This window comes from Gorilla gorilla, chromosome 12 (assembly GCF_029281585.2).
Source record: "Gorilla gorilla gorilla isolate KB3781 chromosome 12, NHGRI_mGorGor1-v2.1_pri, whole genome shotgun sequence".
Taxonomy (NCBI): Eukaryota; Metazoa; Chordata; class Mammalia; order Primates; family Hominidae; genus Gorilla; species Gorilla gorilla.
Window position 1 is genome coordinate 42,631,430 of NC_073236.2, and position 15,226 is coordinate 42,646,655.

Here is a 15,226-nt window from a genome sequence, read left to right on the forward strand (position 1 = left end):
CTAAAATGAAATCTCAAGAAACCTCAAATAGCCAAAACAATTTTTAAAATGAAGAACAAAGTTGTTGTGTTCACATTTCCTGATTTCAAAACATATTACAAAGCTACAGTAATCAAAACAGTGTAGTAATGGCATAATGACAGACATATAAACCAAAATAATAATAATAATAATAATAATAATAATAATACTAGAATAAAGAGCCCAGAAATAAGCACTTGCCTATATGGTTAAATGATCTTCTGCAAGGATGCCAAGACCACTCAACAAGGAAAGGTCAATCTCTTAAACAAATGGTGCTGGGACAACTGGATGTCTACATACAAAACAAGTAAGTTGGACCCTTATCTTATATCTTATACAAAATTAAGTCAAAATGGAGGAAAGACCTAAACATAAGATCCAAAACTAATAAAACTCCTAGAAGAGAACATAGAGGAAAATCTTCATGGCATCAGACTTGGCAATGATTTCTTGGATATGATGCTAACATCACAGACAACAAAAGCAAAAATAGATAAATAGTAGTTTATCCAAACTCAAACAAAAACTTTTATGCACCCAATAATACAATCAACAGAACAAAAAGGTAACATACAGAATGGGAGAAAATATTTGCAAGTCATATATCTGATAATGGGTTAATACCCAGAATACATAAAGAACTCCTACAATTCAACAACAACAAAAAAATTAAATAACCTGGTTAAAAATAGGCAAAGGAGAGGCTTTCGTGGAGCCAGCTAGCCTGAGGCTGGGGAGCACTGAGCTGCGCGTTGTGCCCTGCACTGCTCAGACTAGTGAGCAATACGGTCAGGATGGCTAAAGGTGACCCCAAGAAACCAAAGGACAAGATGTCTGTATATGCCTTTTTTGTGCAGACGTGCAGAGAAGAACATAAGAAGAAAAACCCAGAGGTCCCTGTCAATTTTGCAACATATTCCAAGAAGTGCTCTGAGAGGTGGAAGACAATGTCCGTGCAAGAGAAATCTAAATTTGATGAAATGGCAGAGGCGGATAAAGTGCGCTGATTGGGAAATGAAGGACTGTGGACCAGCTAAGGGAGGCGAGAAGAAGAAGAATCCTAATGCCTTCCAAAGGCCACAGTCTGGATTCTTCCTGTTCTGTTCAGAATTCCACCCCAAGATCAAATCCACAAACCCTGGAATCTCTATTGGAGATATGGCAAAAAAGCTAGGTGAGATGTGGAATAACTTAAATGACAGTGAAAAGCAGGCTAGCTACATCACTAAGGCGGCAAAGCTGAAGGAGAAGTAGGAGAAGGATGTTGCTGACTATAAGTTGAAAGGGAAGTTTGATGGAGCAAAGGGTCCTGCTAAAGCTGCCCAGAAAAAGGTGAAATAGGAAGATGAAGAAGACAAGGAGGAAGAGAAGGAGGAGGAGGAATAAAGAAACTGTTTATCTGTCTCCTTGTGAATACCTTAGAGTAGGGGAGCATCGTAATTGACACATCTCTTATTTGAGAAGTACCTGTTGCCCTCATTAGGTTTAATTACAAAATTTGATCGCAATCATATTGTAGTTTTTCAAAGTGCTCTAGAAATTGTCAGTGGTTTATGTCAAGTTGCCATGGGTGTCTGGAGCACCCTGAAACTGTATCAAAGTTGTACATATTTCCAAACATTTTTTAAATGAAAAGGCACTCTCGTGATCTCACTCTGTGCACTTTGCTGTTGGGGTGACAAGGCATTTAAAGATGTTTCTGGCATTTTTTTTTATTTATAAGGTGGGGTTAACTATATGGTTATTGGCTAGAAAACCTGAGTTATCAACTGTATATATCTATAGTTTGTGAAAAGAACAAAACAACCAAGACAAACTCTTGATGCTCCTTGCTCGGCATTGAGGCTGTGGGGAAGATGCCTTCTGGAGGGGCTGTAGCTCAGGGTGTGCACTGTGAGGCTGGACCTGTTGAGTCTGCAGTGGACATCCATTTAGCTACAGGTTGTCTTGTTTCTGTATATAGTGACATAGCATTCTGCTGCCATCTTAGCTGTGGACAAAGGGGGTCAACTGGCATGAGAAGTTTTACTTTGTTTTTGTTCTTAGTTGAGTGCATTAGTTTTTAAACTGTTTGTCTTTAAACAAACTGTAGAACTCTTCATTGTCAGCAAAGTGAAGAGCTACTGCATCAATGAAAGTTCAAGAACCTTCTGTACTTAAACACGATTTGTAACGTTCTGGGTTTTTTTAGTATGTTTAGAATGCTGACATGTTTTTGAAGTTAAATAAACACTATTACATTAAAAAAAATAAGCAAAGGACTTGAATACACATTTCTGCAAAGATGATATACAAATGGCCAGCAAGCATACAAAAAGATGTTCAACATCGCTAATCATCAGAAAGATGTTCACCAAAACCACAATGAGATGTCACTTCACACCCATTAGGATGGCCACTACCAAAAAAATGGAGGAGGAAAATAACAAGTATTGGGGAGGATAAGGGGAAATTAAAAACTGTGTACACTGTCAGTGGCAATGTCAAAAGATACAGCTGCTATGAAAAATAGTATGGAGGTTCCTCAAAAAAGTTAAAAATACAATGAAATATCACTTCACACACGTTAGTATAGTCACTACCAAACAAACAAACAAAGGAAAATAACAAATGTTGAGGAAGAATCCTTGGGCACTATTGGTGAGGTTATAAAATGGTGCAACTGCTATAAAAAAAAAAACAAACTACAGTAGTTCCTCAAAAAAATTAAAAATACAACCACATATGACACAGCAATTCCACTTCTGGGTATATATCCAAAAGACTGAATTAAAAGCAGGATTTTAAGACAGAGTTGCACACTCATGTTTATTGCACCATTATTCACAATAGCCAAGAGATGGAAGTATCCCAAATGTTCATCAAAAGATGAATGACTAAAGAAAATATGACATATACATATAATGAAATATTATCCAGCCTTAAAAAGAAGGAAATCCTGGCACGTGCTACAACATGGGTGAACCTTGAAGATATTATGCTAAGTAAAATAATCCAGTCACCAAAGGACAAATATTATATGACTCTACTTCTATGAGGTGCCTAGAGTAGTCAGATTCACAGGGACAGAACATAGTACAGGGGTTCCCAGCGGGAGAGAGGTTGTTGTTGTTCAATGGGTGCAGAGTTTCAGGTTTGCAAAACGACAAAGTTCTGGAGAGCTGTCTCACAACAACGTGAATGTAATTAACAGTATGAAACTGTACGCTTAAAAATGACTAAGATGGTAAATTTTTTGTCATGTATTTTTTACCAAAATTTTTTTTTTAATTTTCGAATTTTGTTTTTATAAAAGATGGGTGGCAGTGGGAAGAAACCCAGAGCAAGTGAAAGTTCATTTGTGGCAGCAGGAAGGGGCCCAGAGGAACTAAGATTTTGAGGCAGTAAGAAAAAAGGAAAACTTGTGTCCAGCAATGAAGAAGCACCATGATGAAACAAAGTCCCAGGAAGACTGGACTTCCTGCTGGGGACTAGCAATGCTTGAAGTGTGCTGGATGGAGGAACTGCTAGAAATGGCATGGGGATGTTTTTGTCCAAAAGCTCCAGTTTTCAATTTGAATAAATCAGTGAGACCATACACAAAAGCTGAGCCTTGGCTTCCCTCCATCCCTTCTCCCAGTTTGGAAGAAAAACAACCTGAGTGTGCACTAAAGTGCCATTTCAGATCCCAACGCAATGGAAGAGGTCCTCTGATTGGTACCAATCCATGACAAAATTTGAGTCATTCATTCATTCAACAAACCTTTCATCCATGCCAGGCACTGCCCTCAGTGCTGGTGTAGGGGTTGGTTGGAAGACTCTCTTCCCCCAGGGGACTTGCATCTTAAAGGCATCCATCAGGTGGGCTCCATTCTGTCACACATTTCTGCTGTGCGGGTACACACTGGTTGAGTATCTCTCTCTCCTTGCTTTTCTGTACCTTTAAAGAACTGGAAAAGGCCAGGCACGGTGGCTCATGCCTGTAATCCCAGCACTTTGGGAGGCCGAGGTGGGCTGATCACAAGGTCAGGAGATCGAGACCAGCCTGGCCAACACAGTAAAATACAAAAATTAGCCAGGCATGGTGGCACATGTCTGTAATCCCAGCTACTCAGGAGGCTGAGGCGGGAGAATCGCTTGAACCCGGGAGGTGGAAGTTGCAGTGAGCCAAGATCGTGCCACTGCACTCCAGCCTGGTGACATAGTGAGACTCTGTCCCCAGAAAAAAACAAATTGAACTGGAAAACTTCTTAAGACCTTGGGCTCATCCTTTAATGACCATTCACTCTTGGCTATAAAAAGCCAGTGTTTGTACAGCTGTGGGCAAAGAAGTCCAAGTCTCAAATGACTGGGGATGCTGTGGACTTCTAAGCAGAGGCTTAGCCCATGAGAGAGAGGAGAAGGGCTGGAACTTCAGGCATCACTTAGGACTTGGTCAGCCAAGTATGAGTTGTAATCAAGAAACAGAGATCACATGAGGGCAAACAGAAGAGCCTGTCAGTGAAGAAAGACATGAAAGAAACAGCAAAAGAAAAAAAATCTTTCAGATTATTTGCAGCATCACCGTATCTCCTGTGGACCTGGTGGGCAGCTAGCTGGACCTGGGCAGATCACCATGGCAGGAAGCCTTGCCCTTGAGGAGAGCCAAAGAGTTTGTAGTGCTCTTGAGACTTTTAAAGTTAGACTTACAAAGCCTTCTCCATTTCTAGTCTACTAGTCATCAAATCACCTCAACGAAATGCAGGAAGAAAATATTAGTACTTCTCTATATATTTTTTAAATCTCATCTTTTTGAGTTTTTACCTTTGGTATATTTTATAACATATATAATCTACTAATACAATAGAAAGGGTGCACAACTTATAAATATATAAATACGTAAAATATATATGCACCTAGTTGCCAACCTAGTGAAAATGATGGACATTACATACCTTCAAAAATTTTACTTATTTAGTTTTATTAGTTAGAGATACTAAATTTAACATTATAGCAATAAAGACTTGAAACAAATCCATATTTCAGAGCCATGGATTTAAGTATGCATATGTTGGGACTTTGTGATCAAAACATTTTAGTGACAAGGGTGAACAATCAGAAAAGTTTGGCAATCACAGCTCTAGGCAACTTATTCTTTCTCTAATCAGCTTTTGTACCTGTAAGACCAAGAGCAGCCAGCATTTTGAAATACCCATTGCCTTTTGTACCAGACCAGCAGGATGGAAAGAAGGTGGGTAAAATGGAGAGGGGGCAGGCAGGCAGGGGCATAGTTAGTGGGTGGAATTGGTTCTGAAGCAGCAGAAGCCGTGGACAAAGGCCCAGGAAGAACAGGAAAGGAAGTGTGATAATTTGCAAAGTGTTTCGTAGTAATTTTAGGGTTTGCTGCCAAATAGCAAATTTTATCAGACTTATCTGGTTTCCCTTGGCATCCACATCCTATGCTGTTCCATTCAGAAGATAAAGGGGTCCTACATGTGGAAAGGTTTTATCCTTAGGGAGAGAGAGATTATATCCTTACTTGCTTTATTAATTACCTGAATCTATCTTAAAAGGAAGCAGTAATTTCTCTAATAGCTGAGGTGTGGCTGCATCTTCAGGTGGATGTTAAGCTCTCCTAGGATGGTATGCTCACACACAGGCACTCACATGTGAACATGCATACAAACATGCACCTGCATGCATGCATATGTGCAGGCACACACAGGTACACATGCACACATGCTCATATATGTGTACACAAACTTAAGTCCATGGCTCTGAAATATGGATTTGTTCCAAATCTCTATTGCTATAATGTAAAACGTAATATATTCAACTAGTAAAACTAAATAAGTCAAATGTTGAAAGTATGTAATGCTGGCCAGGGATGCTGGCTCACGCCTGTAGTCCCAGCACTTTGGGAGGCTGAGGCAGGCAAATCACTTGAGGTCAGGAGTTCGAGACCAGCCTGGCCAACATGGTGAAACCCCATCTCTACTAAAAATACAAAACTTAGCTGGGTGTAGTGGCACACACCTGTAGTCCCAGCTATTCAGGAGGCTGAGGCAGGAGAATCACTGGAACCCGGGAGGTGGAGGTTGCATTGAGCCAAGATTGCACCACTGCACCCCAGCCTGGGCAACAGAACGGGACTCCATCTCAAAAAAAAAAAAAAAAAATTGTAATGTCCATCATTTTCACTAAGTTGAAAACTAGGTGTATTATTTTGCATCTTAATGGATCCAGGAAAAGTGTTTCTTAATAAAAGAGAAAGGCAAACATATTCACCAGCCTGATTAAGAACAAGGAAAGTACTTATAATCTATATTAATGTTGAAAATTCTACCTCCTTTGCAATGGCTTCTTTGAGATCCATTGTATGGATATACCACTACTTGTTTTATCAAACCCACTGATAAACATTGAGATGGTTTCCAGGTTCTCACTGCAGCGAAAAACACCTTTATGTTAGTTTTCTGTAGGTTAAATGTCCAGAATGTGAAGCTGTGTGGTCAAAAGTCATGTACATTTCAAAATGTGATCTCTATTGCCAGATTTCCCTCCAAAAATATTGAATCCAACAATGTTAAAAAAAAAAAAGCCCCTTTCTCCATATCCTGGCCCTCACTGGGGATTCTCAATTTTTTTTTATCATGTCAGTCAAGTCAACAACAATAAAAATGACATCATGTTTAAATTTACAGTACATTTGCATCAGTTATTTCCTAGATTGAATGTTTATAGTATCATGCTTACTGCTCATTTGCAATAACTGCATTATTGCCAGTTTCCACATTTCCCCCTTAGTTTGCACTCTTCAGAGTCTCATTCACTGAAAAGAGGTTTTTACTGTTGAAGACATTAACTCTTTGCCTACAACAACATCAACCAAAAAATACTTTTCCCGGGTTCATTTTGTTCTCTTTTAAGTTTTACTTATAGTGCTTTTGCCATACAAAAGTTTTGCATTTCAGGAAATTGTATCAAATTGTAGCCATATTAACAAAATTTTTGCTTTTTATTGTCTTTTTTGTCAAACTTAAAAGCATCTCTTTATACAAGATTATTAAAATAGTCCTCAGTATTTTGTTCTGGTGTATTCCCAGTTTCATTTTTAAATATTTACATATTTTATTCCTCTGAAATTTATTTTGAAGGAGTAGAGTAATCCATATCTTCTCAAATGGTCAGAAACACCACCTCTCTCCTATGTTCCTGTGCATTCCCCAGCCTTCCCGTCATTTCTATGACCTGCCTGCCTCAGTATTGGCACCATATTCTTTCACTTTTATTGGTCCATGACATACTGTACTATCTCATAGGGCAAATCTTCCCCAACCACTCTTTCTTCTTCAAAATTTGTGTAGCATTTCTATCATATGTACTCATCCAGCTGAACCTTAAAATTATATCGTGATACAAAATAAATGTTTTTGAAACTTTAGAACTTCCACACTTTCATAATAAAGTTCCCCAAAAATATTATTTATGACAGGGATCAGCAAACTTTTTCTGTAAAGGCCCAGACAGTGAATATTTTAGTCTTTCTTTGAAGGCTGTTATGATTTGTGCCACAACTACCCAACTCAGCCATTGAAGTGCAAAGGCAGCCATAAATAGCATGTAAGTTAATGAGCATGTCTATATCAAAAAAACTTTATCTACAAAAATAGGGAGAGGTTCAATGGCATATTACTCAGCCATAAAAAGAAATAAAGCACTGATACATAATATTATGTTGGTGCAAAACCCACAATTACTTTTTCACCAAGCTAGTACGGTGTGAATGAACCTCAAAAACATTATGTGGAGTGAAAGAGGCCAGATACAAAAAGCCACATGTTGTATGGTTCCATTTATATAACATATATAGAATTGGTAAATACATACAGATAGAAAGCAGGTTAGTGATTGCCACTGGCTAGAGAGAGGGGATAATAAGGAGTAATTACTTACTAGGTATTATACAAAATAGTTTTCTGGGAGAGGTGATGGTTACATATCATTGTGAATGTACTACTGACTTGTATACTTTAAAATGGTTAATTTTTTATGTTATATAAAATTCACTTCAATTAAAATAAAAAAGCAGAGGGCCGAATGTGGCCCATGGGCCTTACTTTGTCAACGTTGATTTATAGGATAAACAAAATAATAGAATTAAAAAGAGGAAAAGTTTCATAAAGAAGGAACTTGCATTTGCAACATAATCTTGATAATCATGTTTTTTTCTAATTTTTGTCCCATGGAAAATGAAGCCTATCCAAAAAGGAGTTGACAGGAAGTTCCAGGGGAGAGTAGAGGTAGACACAGTTAAATACAAACACCAGGGTGGATTTGTTAGGATAGGATAGGCTGAGTAACAAATAAACCCCCATGCTTTGGTGGCTCAGCACAACAGAAAGTTAGTTCTTGTTCATCTAAGAGTCGTGTAGAGGTATTCAAGTTGGTAGGGCAGTTCTCCACCATGTGGTCATTCAGGAACCCAAATCCTTCCATTTGATAACTACACCATTCTCTAGGACTAGGCTATTTCTTCACAAACTTTAATGTGCATCTTTTTTAAATGAAGATAATGACTCAGTAGGTCTGGGTGGGACCTGAGAGGGTGCATCTCTAACACACTCCTGGGTGATGTGGATGCCTCCGGTCTGGGGACCATACCTGAAGTAACAAGATGACAAAGACATTATTGCCAGCTGCATTCTAACAGCAGCAAAGATAGCAGGAGGACATACTGGCTCTTCTATAAGGCTCATCCTTGAAATGCATGCTGCATTTACCTTTACATTCTGTTGGCCAATCTGCATGATGCCACCTAATAACAAAGCAGGCTGAGCAACATACCCAACAACAGTTCTTTAGTGTGGAAAGAGAAAACTAACTATGGTAAACAGTTAGCAGTCTCTACTCTACACATTGTAAATACATTAAAAGATAATAGGCCGGGCGCAGTGGTTCATGCCTGTAATCCCAGCACTTTGGGAGGCCCAAGCAGGTGGATCACCTGAGGTCAGGAACTGGAGACCAGCCTGACCAATATGGTGAAACCCTGCCTCTATTAAAAATTCAAAAATTAGCCGGGCGTGGTGGTGCACGCCTGTAATCCCAGCTACTCAGGAGGCTGAGGCGGGATAATCGCTTGAACCCGGGAGGTGGGAGTTGCAGGGAGCCGAAATTGTGCCACTGCACTCCAGCCTGGGCCACAGAGGGAGACCCTGTCTCAAAAAAAAAAAAAAAAAATAGATAATAATGCTGAGATTTAACCAGATTAGCTAGTGCTTCCTATCAAAATACAATGGGTTTTTTGAGTTACAGGATCTTAGAGAAGTGCCAATCAGACCCCTGGCTGTATCAAAAGAACTGAAAATTACATGGTGGAGGAGACGCAAACTACAACGAACTAAGGGTTTTAAAATATTTTGTTTTGTTTTGTTTTTTCAAAGAAAAATTGGTTTAGGCAATAACTTAAACAAAAGAGGGTAAATTGATCCACGAGTAAAGGCTTTTAAAATGTGTACATTAAAAGAAAGATCTCAAAACAAAAATGATGAGTAAATAGTAACTGAGTCTCAGAGAGGAAACTGAATAAAAATTTATCCAAGGTTTTTCTGGGCAGAGCCCAAGGGATACCAGTCAGACAGCCAAATTGGCAGGGCAAATGTATCCTGGGAGGGCATGAGTTTTCACCTGTGATAAAAGAAATGCATGTTGGACTCAAAAAGATCCCCTGCTTGACAAGGATACCAAGAGCACACGATGGGAAAGGACAGTCTCTTCAACAAATGGTGATGGGGAAACTGGATATCCACATGCAACAGAATGAAGTTGGGCCCTTACTTTAGACTATATACAAAAATTAACTCAAAATGGATTAGAGATCAAAATGTATGACCTAAAATTCTAAAACTCCCTGGAAGAAAACAGGGAGAAAGCTTCATGACATTGAATTGAATAATGATTTCTTGGGTATGACACCAACAGCACAGAAAACGAAAGCAAAAATAAAACAAATGGGACTATATCGAACTCAAAAACTTCTATGCATCAAAGGAAACAGTCTACAGAGCAAAAATGAAACACACAGAATTGGCCAGGCACGGTGGCTCACGCCTGTAATCCCAGCACTTTGGGAGACACAGGTGGGCAGATTACAAGGTCAGGAGATCGAGACCATCCTGGCTAACACGGTGAAACCCCATCTCTACTAAAAAATACAAAAAATTAGCCTGGCCTGGTGGCAGGCACCTGTAGTCCCAGCTGCTCGGGAGGCTGAGGCAGGAGAATGGCATGAACCTGGGAGGCAGAGCTTGCAGTGAGCCGAGATTGCGCCACTGCACTCCAGCCTGGGTGACAGAGCAAGACTCCATCTCAAAATAATAATAATAATAATAATAATAATAATAATAAAAGAAACATACAGAATGGGAGAAAATATTTGCAAGTAATATATCTGATAAGGAGTTAATATCCAGAATATATAAAGAACTCCTACAACTCAATAATAACAAAAATAAACTCAATTTTAAAATGAGCAAAGGGCTTGAGTAGACATTTCTCCAAAGATTATATGCAAATGGCCAATAAGCATATTAAAAGATGTTCAACATCACTACTCATCAGAAGAATGCAAATCAAAACCAGAATATCACCTCACAGCCATTAGGATGGCCACTATTAAAAAAACAAAACAAAACAAAACAAAAAACAGAAAATAAGTGTTGGCAAGAATATGAAGAAATTGGTACCCTTGTGCACTGTTGGTAGGATTGCAAAATGGTGCAGCATGGAGGTTCCTCAAAAAATTAAAAATAGAATTACCATATGATCCAGCAATCTCACTTCTTGGTACATATGCAAAAGAATTGAAAGCAGAATGTCAAAGAGATATTTGCACTCCCATGTTCATTGTAGCATTATTCACAACAGCCAAGGGTGGAAGTAACCCAACTGTCCATCAAAAGATGAATGGATAAACAAAATGTGGTATATCTGTACAGTGGAATTTTATGTAGCTTTAAAAAGGAAATAAATTCTGACTCATGCTCTGTGGATGAAACTTGAAGTCATTATGCAAGTAAAATAAGCAAATCACAAAAAGGATAGATATTGTATGATTCCACTTATATGAGGTACCTATGAGAAATCAAATTCAGAGGCAGAAAATAGTACAGTGGTTGCCAATGAGGAGTTGTAGCTCAATGAGTATAGAGTGTCAATTTTACAAAATGAAAACGTTCTAGAGATCTGTTGCATAACAATGTGAATATACTTAACACCACTGAACTCTACACTTAAAAATAGTTAAGATGGCCAATTTTATGTTACGTGTTTCTTTACAACAATTGAAAAGAAGAAAGAGGTTGGGGGTGGTGGCTCACGCCTACAATCCCAGCACTTTGGGAGGCCAAGGCAGAAGGATCACTCAAGGCCAGAAATTTGAGACCAGCCTGGGGAAAATAGTAAGACCCCATCTCTATAAAAAAGAAATAAATTATCTGGGCGTGGTGACATGCACCTGTAGTCTCAGCTACTCCAGAGGATGAGGTGGGAAGATTGCTTGAGCCCAGGAGTTGAAGGCTGCAATGAGCTATGATTGCACTCCAGCCTGAGTGACAAAGTGAAACCCTGACTCAAAAAAAAAAAAAAAAAGGAAAGAAAGGAAGAAAAAGAAGAAACTCTTCAGGTCTTGGTGGATGAAAAATCTCTCCTAAATCTCGATCATGAATATAAAGTGGACAAAAGAACTTAGGCAGGTACTAGAGCCAGACCTGTGTCCTTGAAAAGGAAAGGCCACAACCCACATTCACTGCTGTGTTCCCTGAGGCCAGAACTGGGGTCTAACGCAGAGATAGAACAAGTTAACCAAGGTCCCCAGTCAATGAAAGGACTGAAGAGCACGGCACAAGGTAGTGGGAAAGAATCTTCAGGAGAAAAGAAAGTATAGCAGGGGATTACAAAGAAGAAAACTTCTCTCACCTCTCTGGGGAGCAGCAATGGTGATGGGTTCTCAGCTCCCTACCCCTGCCCACCCTAATCACCAGGGGAGCTCCTGAAACTGCTGCCCAGGCCACAACCCAGAGCAAATCAATCAGCCTCTCTGCCAGTGGGGCCCTGGCTTCAGTATTTGTTAAGGCTGCCTGGTGATTATTATGTTCAGTTACAGTTGCAACCCACCCTGCTGAGGATGGAGATGGATTTATTTTGATGGGAATAAAACATAAGCATCATGTCAGGGTCCCTCACTTGCATGGGTCCCAGGAGTGCTAGCGATTGCCAGGGGTTGGGGCAGCCAGCGTGTGAGCAGGATGTGTCTTTATACACGTGGCTCAGGCCAACTGCTCACTGAGAGCTCTGGAGCAAGGCCTTGGTCTTTGGGGCTCCAGTAACATGGTGTCAACTTTCATTTCATTTTTTATAAATATTCTTTCTCATCTAATTCTGTATTTGGCGTTTTGTATTCTTCTTCATAAAGAATACCCTCAAAACTATCAGGTTCATGCCTCACAAAACCTGGCTCTCCCTTGGGCAAAAGAGCTATCATTTTGAGCTCTGTGAGGGGCTGGGGGTTACAAGAAACTCATAAGGCATGATGCCTCCAGAGAGGGCTAACCCTCACACAGTGAAGTAAAACTCAAGCTTTCATTCACTCTACACATCACAGTGTCCACAAGACCTCCACAATCTTGCTCTCTTGGGATAAGTAAGCTAGGTTGAAAGGGCTTTTCTCTCCTTGGTCCTGTGATGTACTAAGAACAGCACCTCTCCTAGGTCAAAGTGGGTGTCAACAGGAGAAGAAGAGGGCTGGCATCCATGCAGATGTCCCTCCTGCTCACTGCTGGGAGAACTTGCTGGGGTCCACCCCTGAGAAGGGCTCTGTGAAGGCTGTGGCAGGAGCCCCCAAGCAGCCCTTGGGACGATTTACAGAAACAAGGGTGAAAAGCATCCTGTCCTCAGTAGCAGCAAAGAAGAGAAATGGGTTTCATGGTTCATATTGAAAGTTACTCCCAAATAAAACTCAGGCTCCAGGCCTATGGTGGCTTCTGAAACTTCGCTGTTTGATGGGATCACCAGGGATTTTTTTAAAAATCCCAATGCCAGGCTCCCACCTTGACATTCTGACTTCATTGGCATATGGTGTGACCTGGGCATCAGGATTTTTTAAGCTGCCTGGATGATTCTAATGTGCAGGCAAGTTAGGAAATCAGTGGTATGCAAACAAGGTGATGCGCATCCCCTGACTTCTTCCTTGGGCCAGACAAGTCCATGGAAACAATTCCAGTGGCTCTTAGCCCTGACTACACATGGGAGTCACCTGGGGAACAGTCAACATGACCAATGCCTGTCCCGGCCCCAGGTATAGCCTGGACACAGGGATTTTTGAAGCTTCCCAGGTGAACCAAAGGGCAGCTAAGCTGAGTGCCCTGCACAAAACACTATTCCCAAACATTCCTAAAACACAAATCTGCTGGAGCTCTTTTTAAAGAGAGAGAAAGGCCTGAAGGGATTGATTCCTAGTGTTCATCCCAGACCTACCGACTCAGGGAAGAGGCCTGGTAATCAGGGAACTTCACAAGGCCCAGATTATTCTTATCAGTAAAGGTTGGGAAGCCCTGTACTAAAAATAGTCTACGCTCAAAAAGCAAACATTTCCATTAGTGTGTACGTGTCTGTGAGACAGAAAGAGAGAGAGAAGAGAGCGAGAAAGAACTGCCTCTGTGCTCACACTTGGTAGGGGCCAGGGATTACAAGAGACACATAAGGCAAGATGCCTCCAAAGAGGGCTGACCCTCATACAGCAAAATAAAAACTCAAGCTCTCATTCACCCTACACACTGCAGCATCCACAGGGCCTTCGCCTTCCTGCTCTCCTGTGGCCCAGCTAGGTTGGAAGGGCTTTTCCGACTGCAGAGCTCAGAGCGTGTAAGGGACTTGCATTCACTCCCTTAGTTAGTGGGCCAGCCAGAATCACACCTCTGTATTTCACCTCCAGGACCAGTGCTCCCTCCACAAAACTGTGATGTTTCAAGCCACAGTCACTGTATGGGACCTGGGCTCCCCTAAAATATTTTGCCGTAGTTGAAATAAACATCAAAGAGAAACTTGATGTTCTCTTTGGGGAGAACAAGCATGCACATACAAAGGCTTGAGAGCTGGGGGCTCTTGGTGATGGTCTGAAGTCAGCCTCAGGGCAGAGATGCAGTGGACCCACCATTCTCCCCACCAGCCACTCCCCAGCAGCACTCTGACTGCTGTCCTCCCAACAGCACAGGGCCCAGTGAGGCAAGGGGCCAGTTCAGTAGCCAGAAGCTTCTGATCCAATCAAAAATAAAACAGAAGGCTGCGGATGGCCTCTGACCCCGGGATCAGTACTCCTGGCTCACCCCTCTCTCAGAACGCACTCTTGCATTCATTTATGCAAACACAGGGTAACTGTGCGCTCTGAGCTGGGCTGTGCTGGGGGACCCTCAGTAAGCAAAACAGGCCAATCATAGGGCTTCACTTAGCTTATAGTCTGAAGCCCAGTTTCTCCAGCCTTGCTACACTACCTGAGAGCTGTTGGAAAGGCAGGATCCAGGCCCCACGCCATACTTACTGAACCAGAATCTGCATTTTAACACAGCTCCAGGAGATCTGAATGCACATTAAAGTTAGGGAGCAGTGATTTCAATGCCCGTTTCAATGGGTGAGAATCAGAGCATGAACTCCGAGGAAATGCCATATGAGTTCCCTTCCCTCGGCTTTCAGTGGGAGTGGGTATTGAAGAAAATAACTCTTCAGCTGTTAGGTCTCAAAAAGATCTGAGAGTTCACCTAGTTCAACTTTGTCCTTTTACAGATGACTAAGTCAAAACCCAGAAAGGTAATATGGTTTCTAAGGGGAAAAGGTGGGATCGGAACCAACGATTTTATTCCCAAATTCAATGCTCCCATCACATGCAAAGCCTCCTGCAGACCATCCAAATCTTGGGAAGGCTGAGAATGGTCAGGTAGTAGTGTCTGTGAGAACAAGGAAGACGAGAATGAACCAGGGAAGATGGGGAGTTGCACTGCTGCAGATCCTGAGGGATCCCTCAAAAATGGAGATGGGCTGGGGGCAGGTCTGCTCTGCAGCCCGTTTTCAAGTTGGCTTTTTCACTCTCAATGTTGGTCCTGATTTTTATTTTTATTTATTTATTTATTTATTTATTTATTTTTATTTATTTATTTTTATTTATTTATTTTTTTTTGAGATGGAGTCTCGC

General features: G+C 41.0%; 1 pseudogene; it reads left to right on the forward strand.

The window, feature by feature from the left end:
* Positions 1–803: 803 nt before the first annotated feature.
* Positions 804–1,410, forward strand: LOC101153309 (high mobility group protein B3-like; annotated as a pseudogene).
* The last annotated feature ends 13,816 nt before the right edge of the window (positions 1,411–15,226 follow it).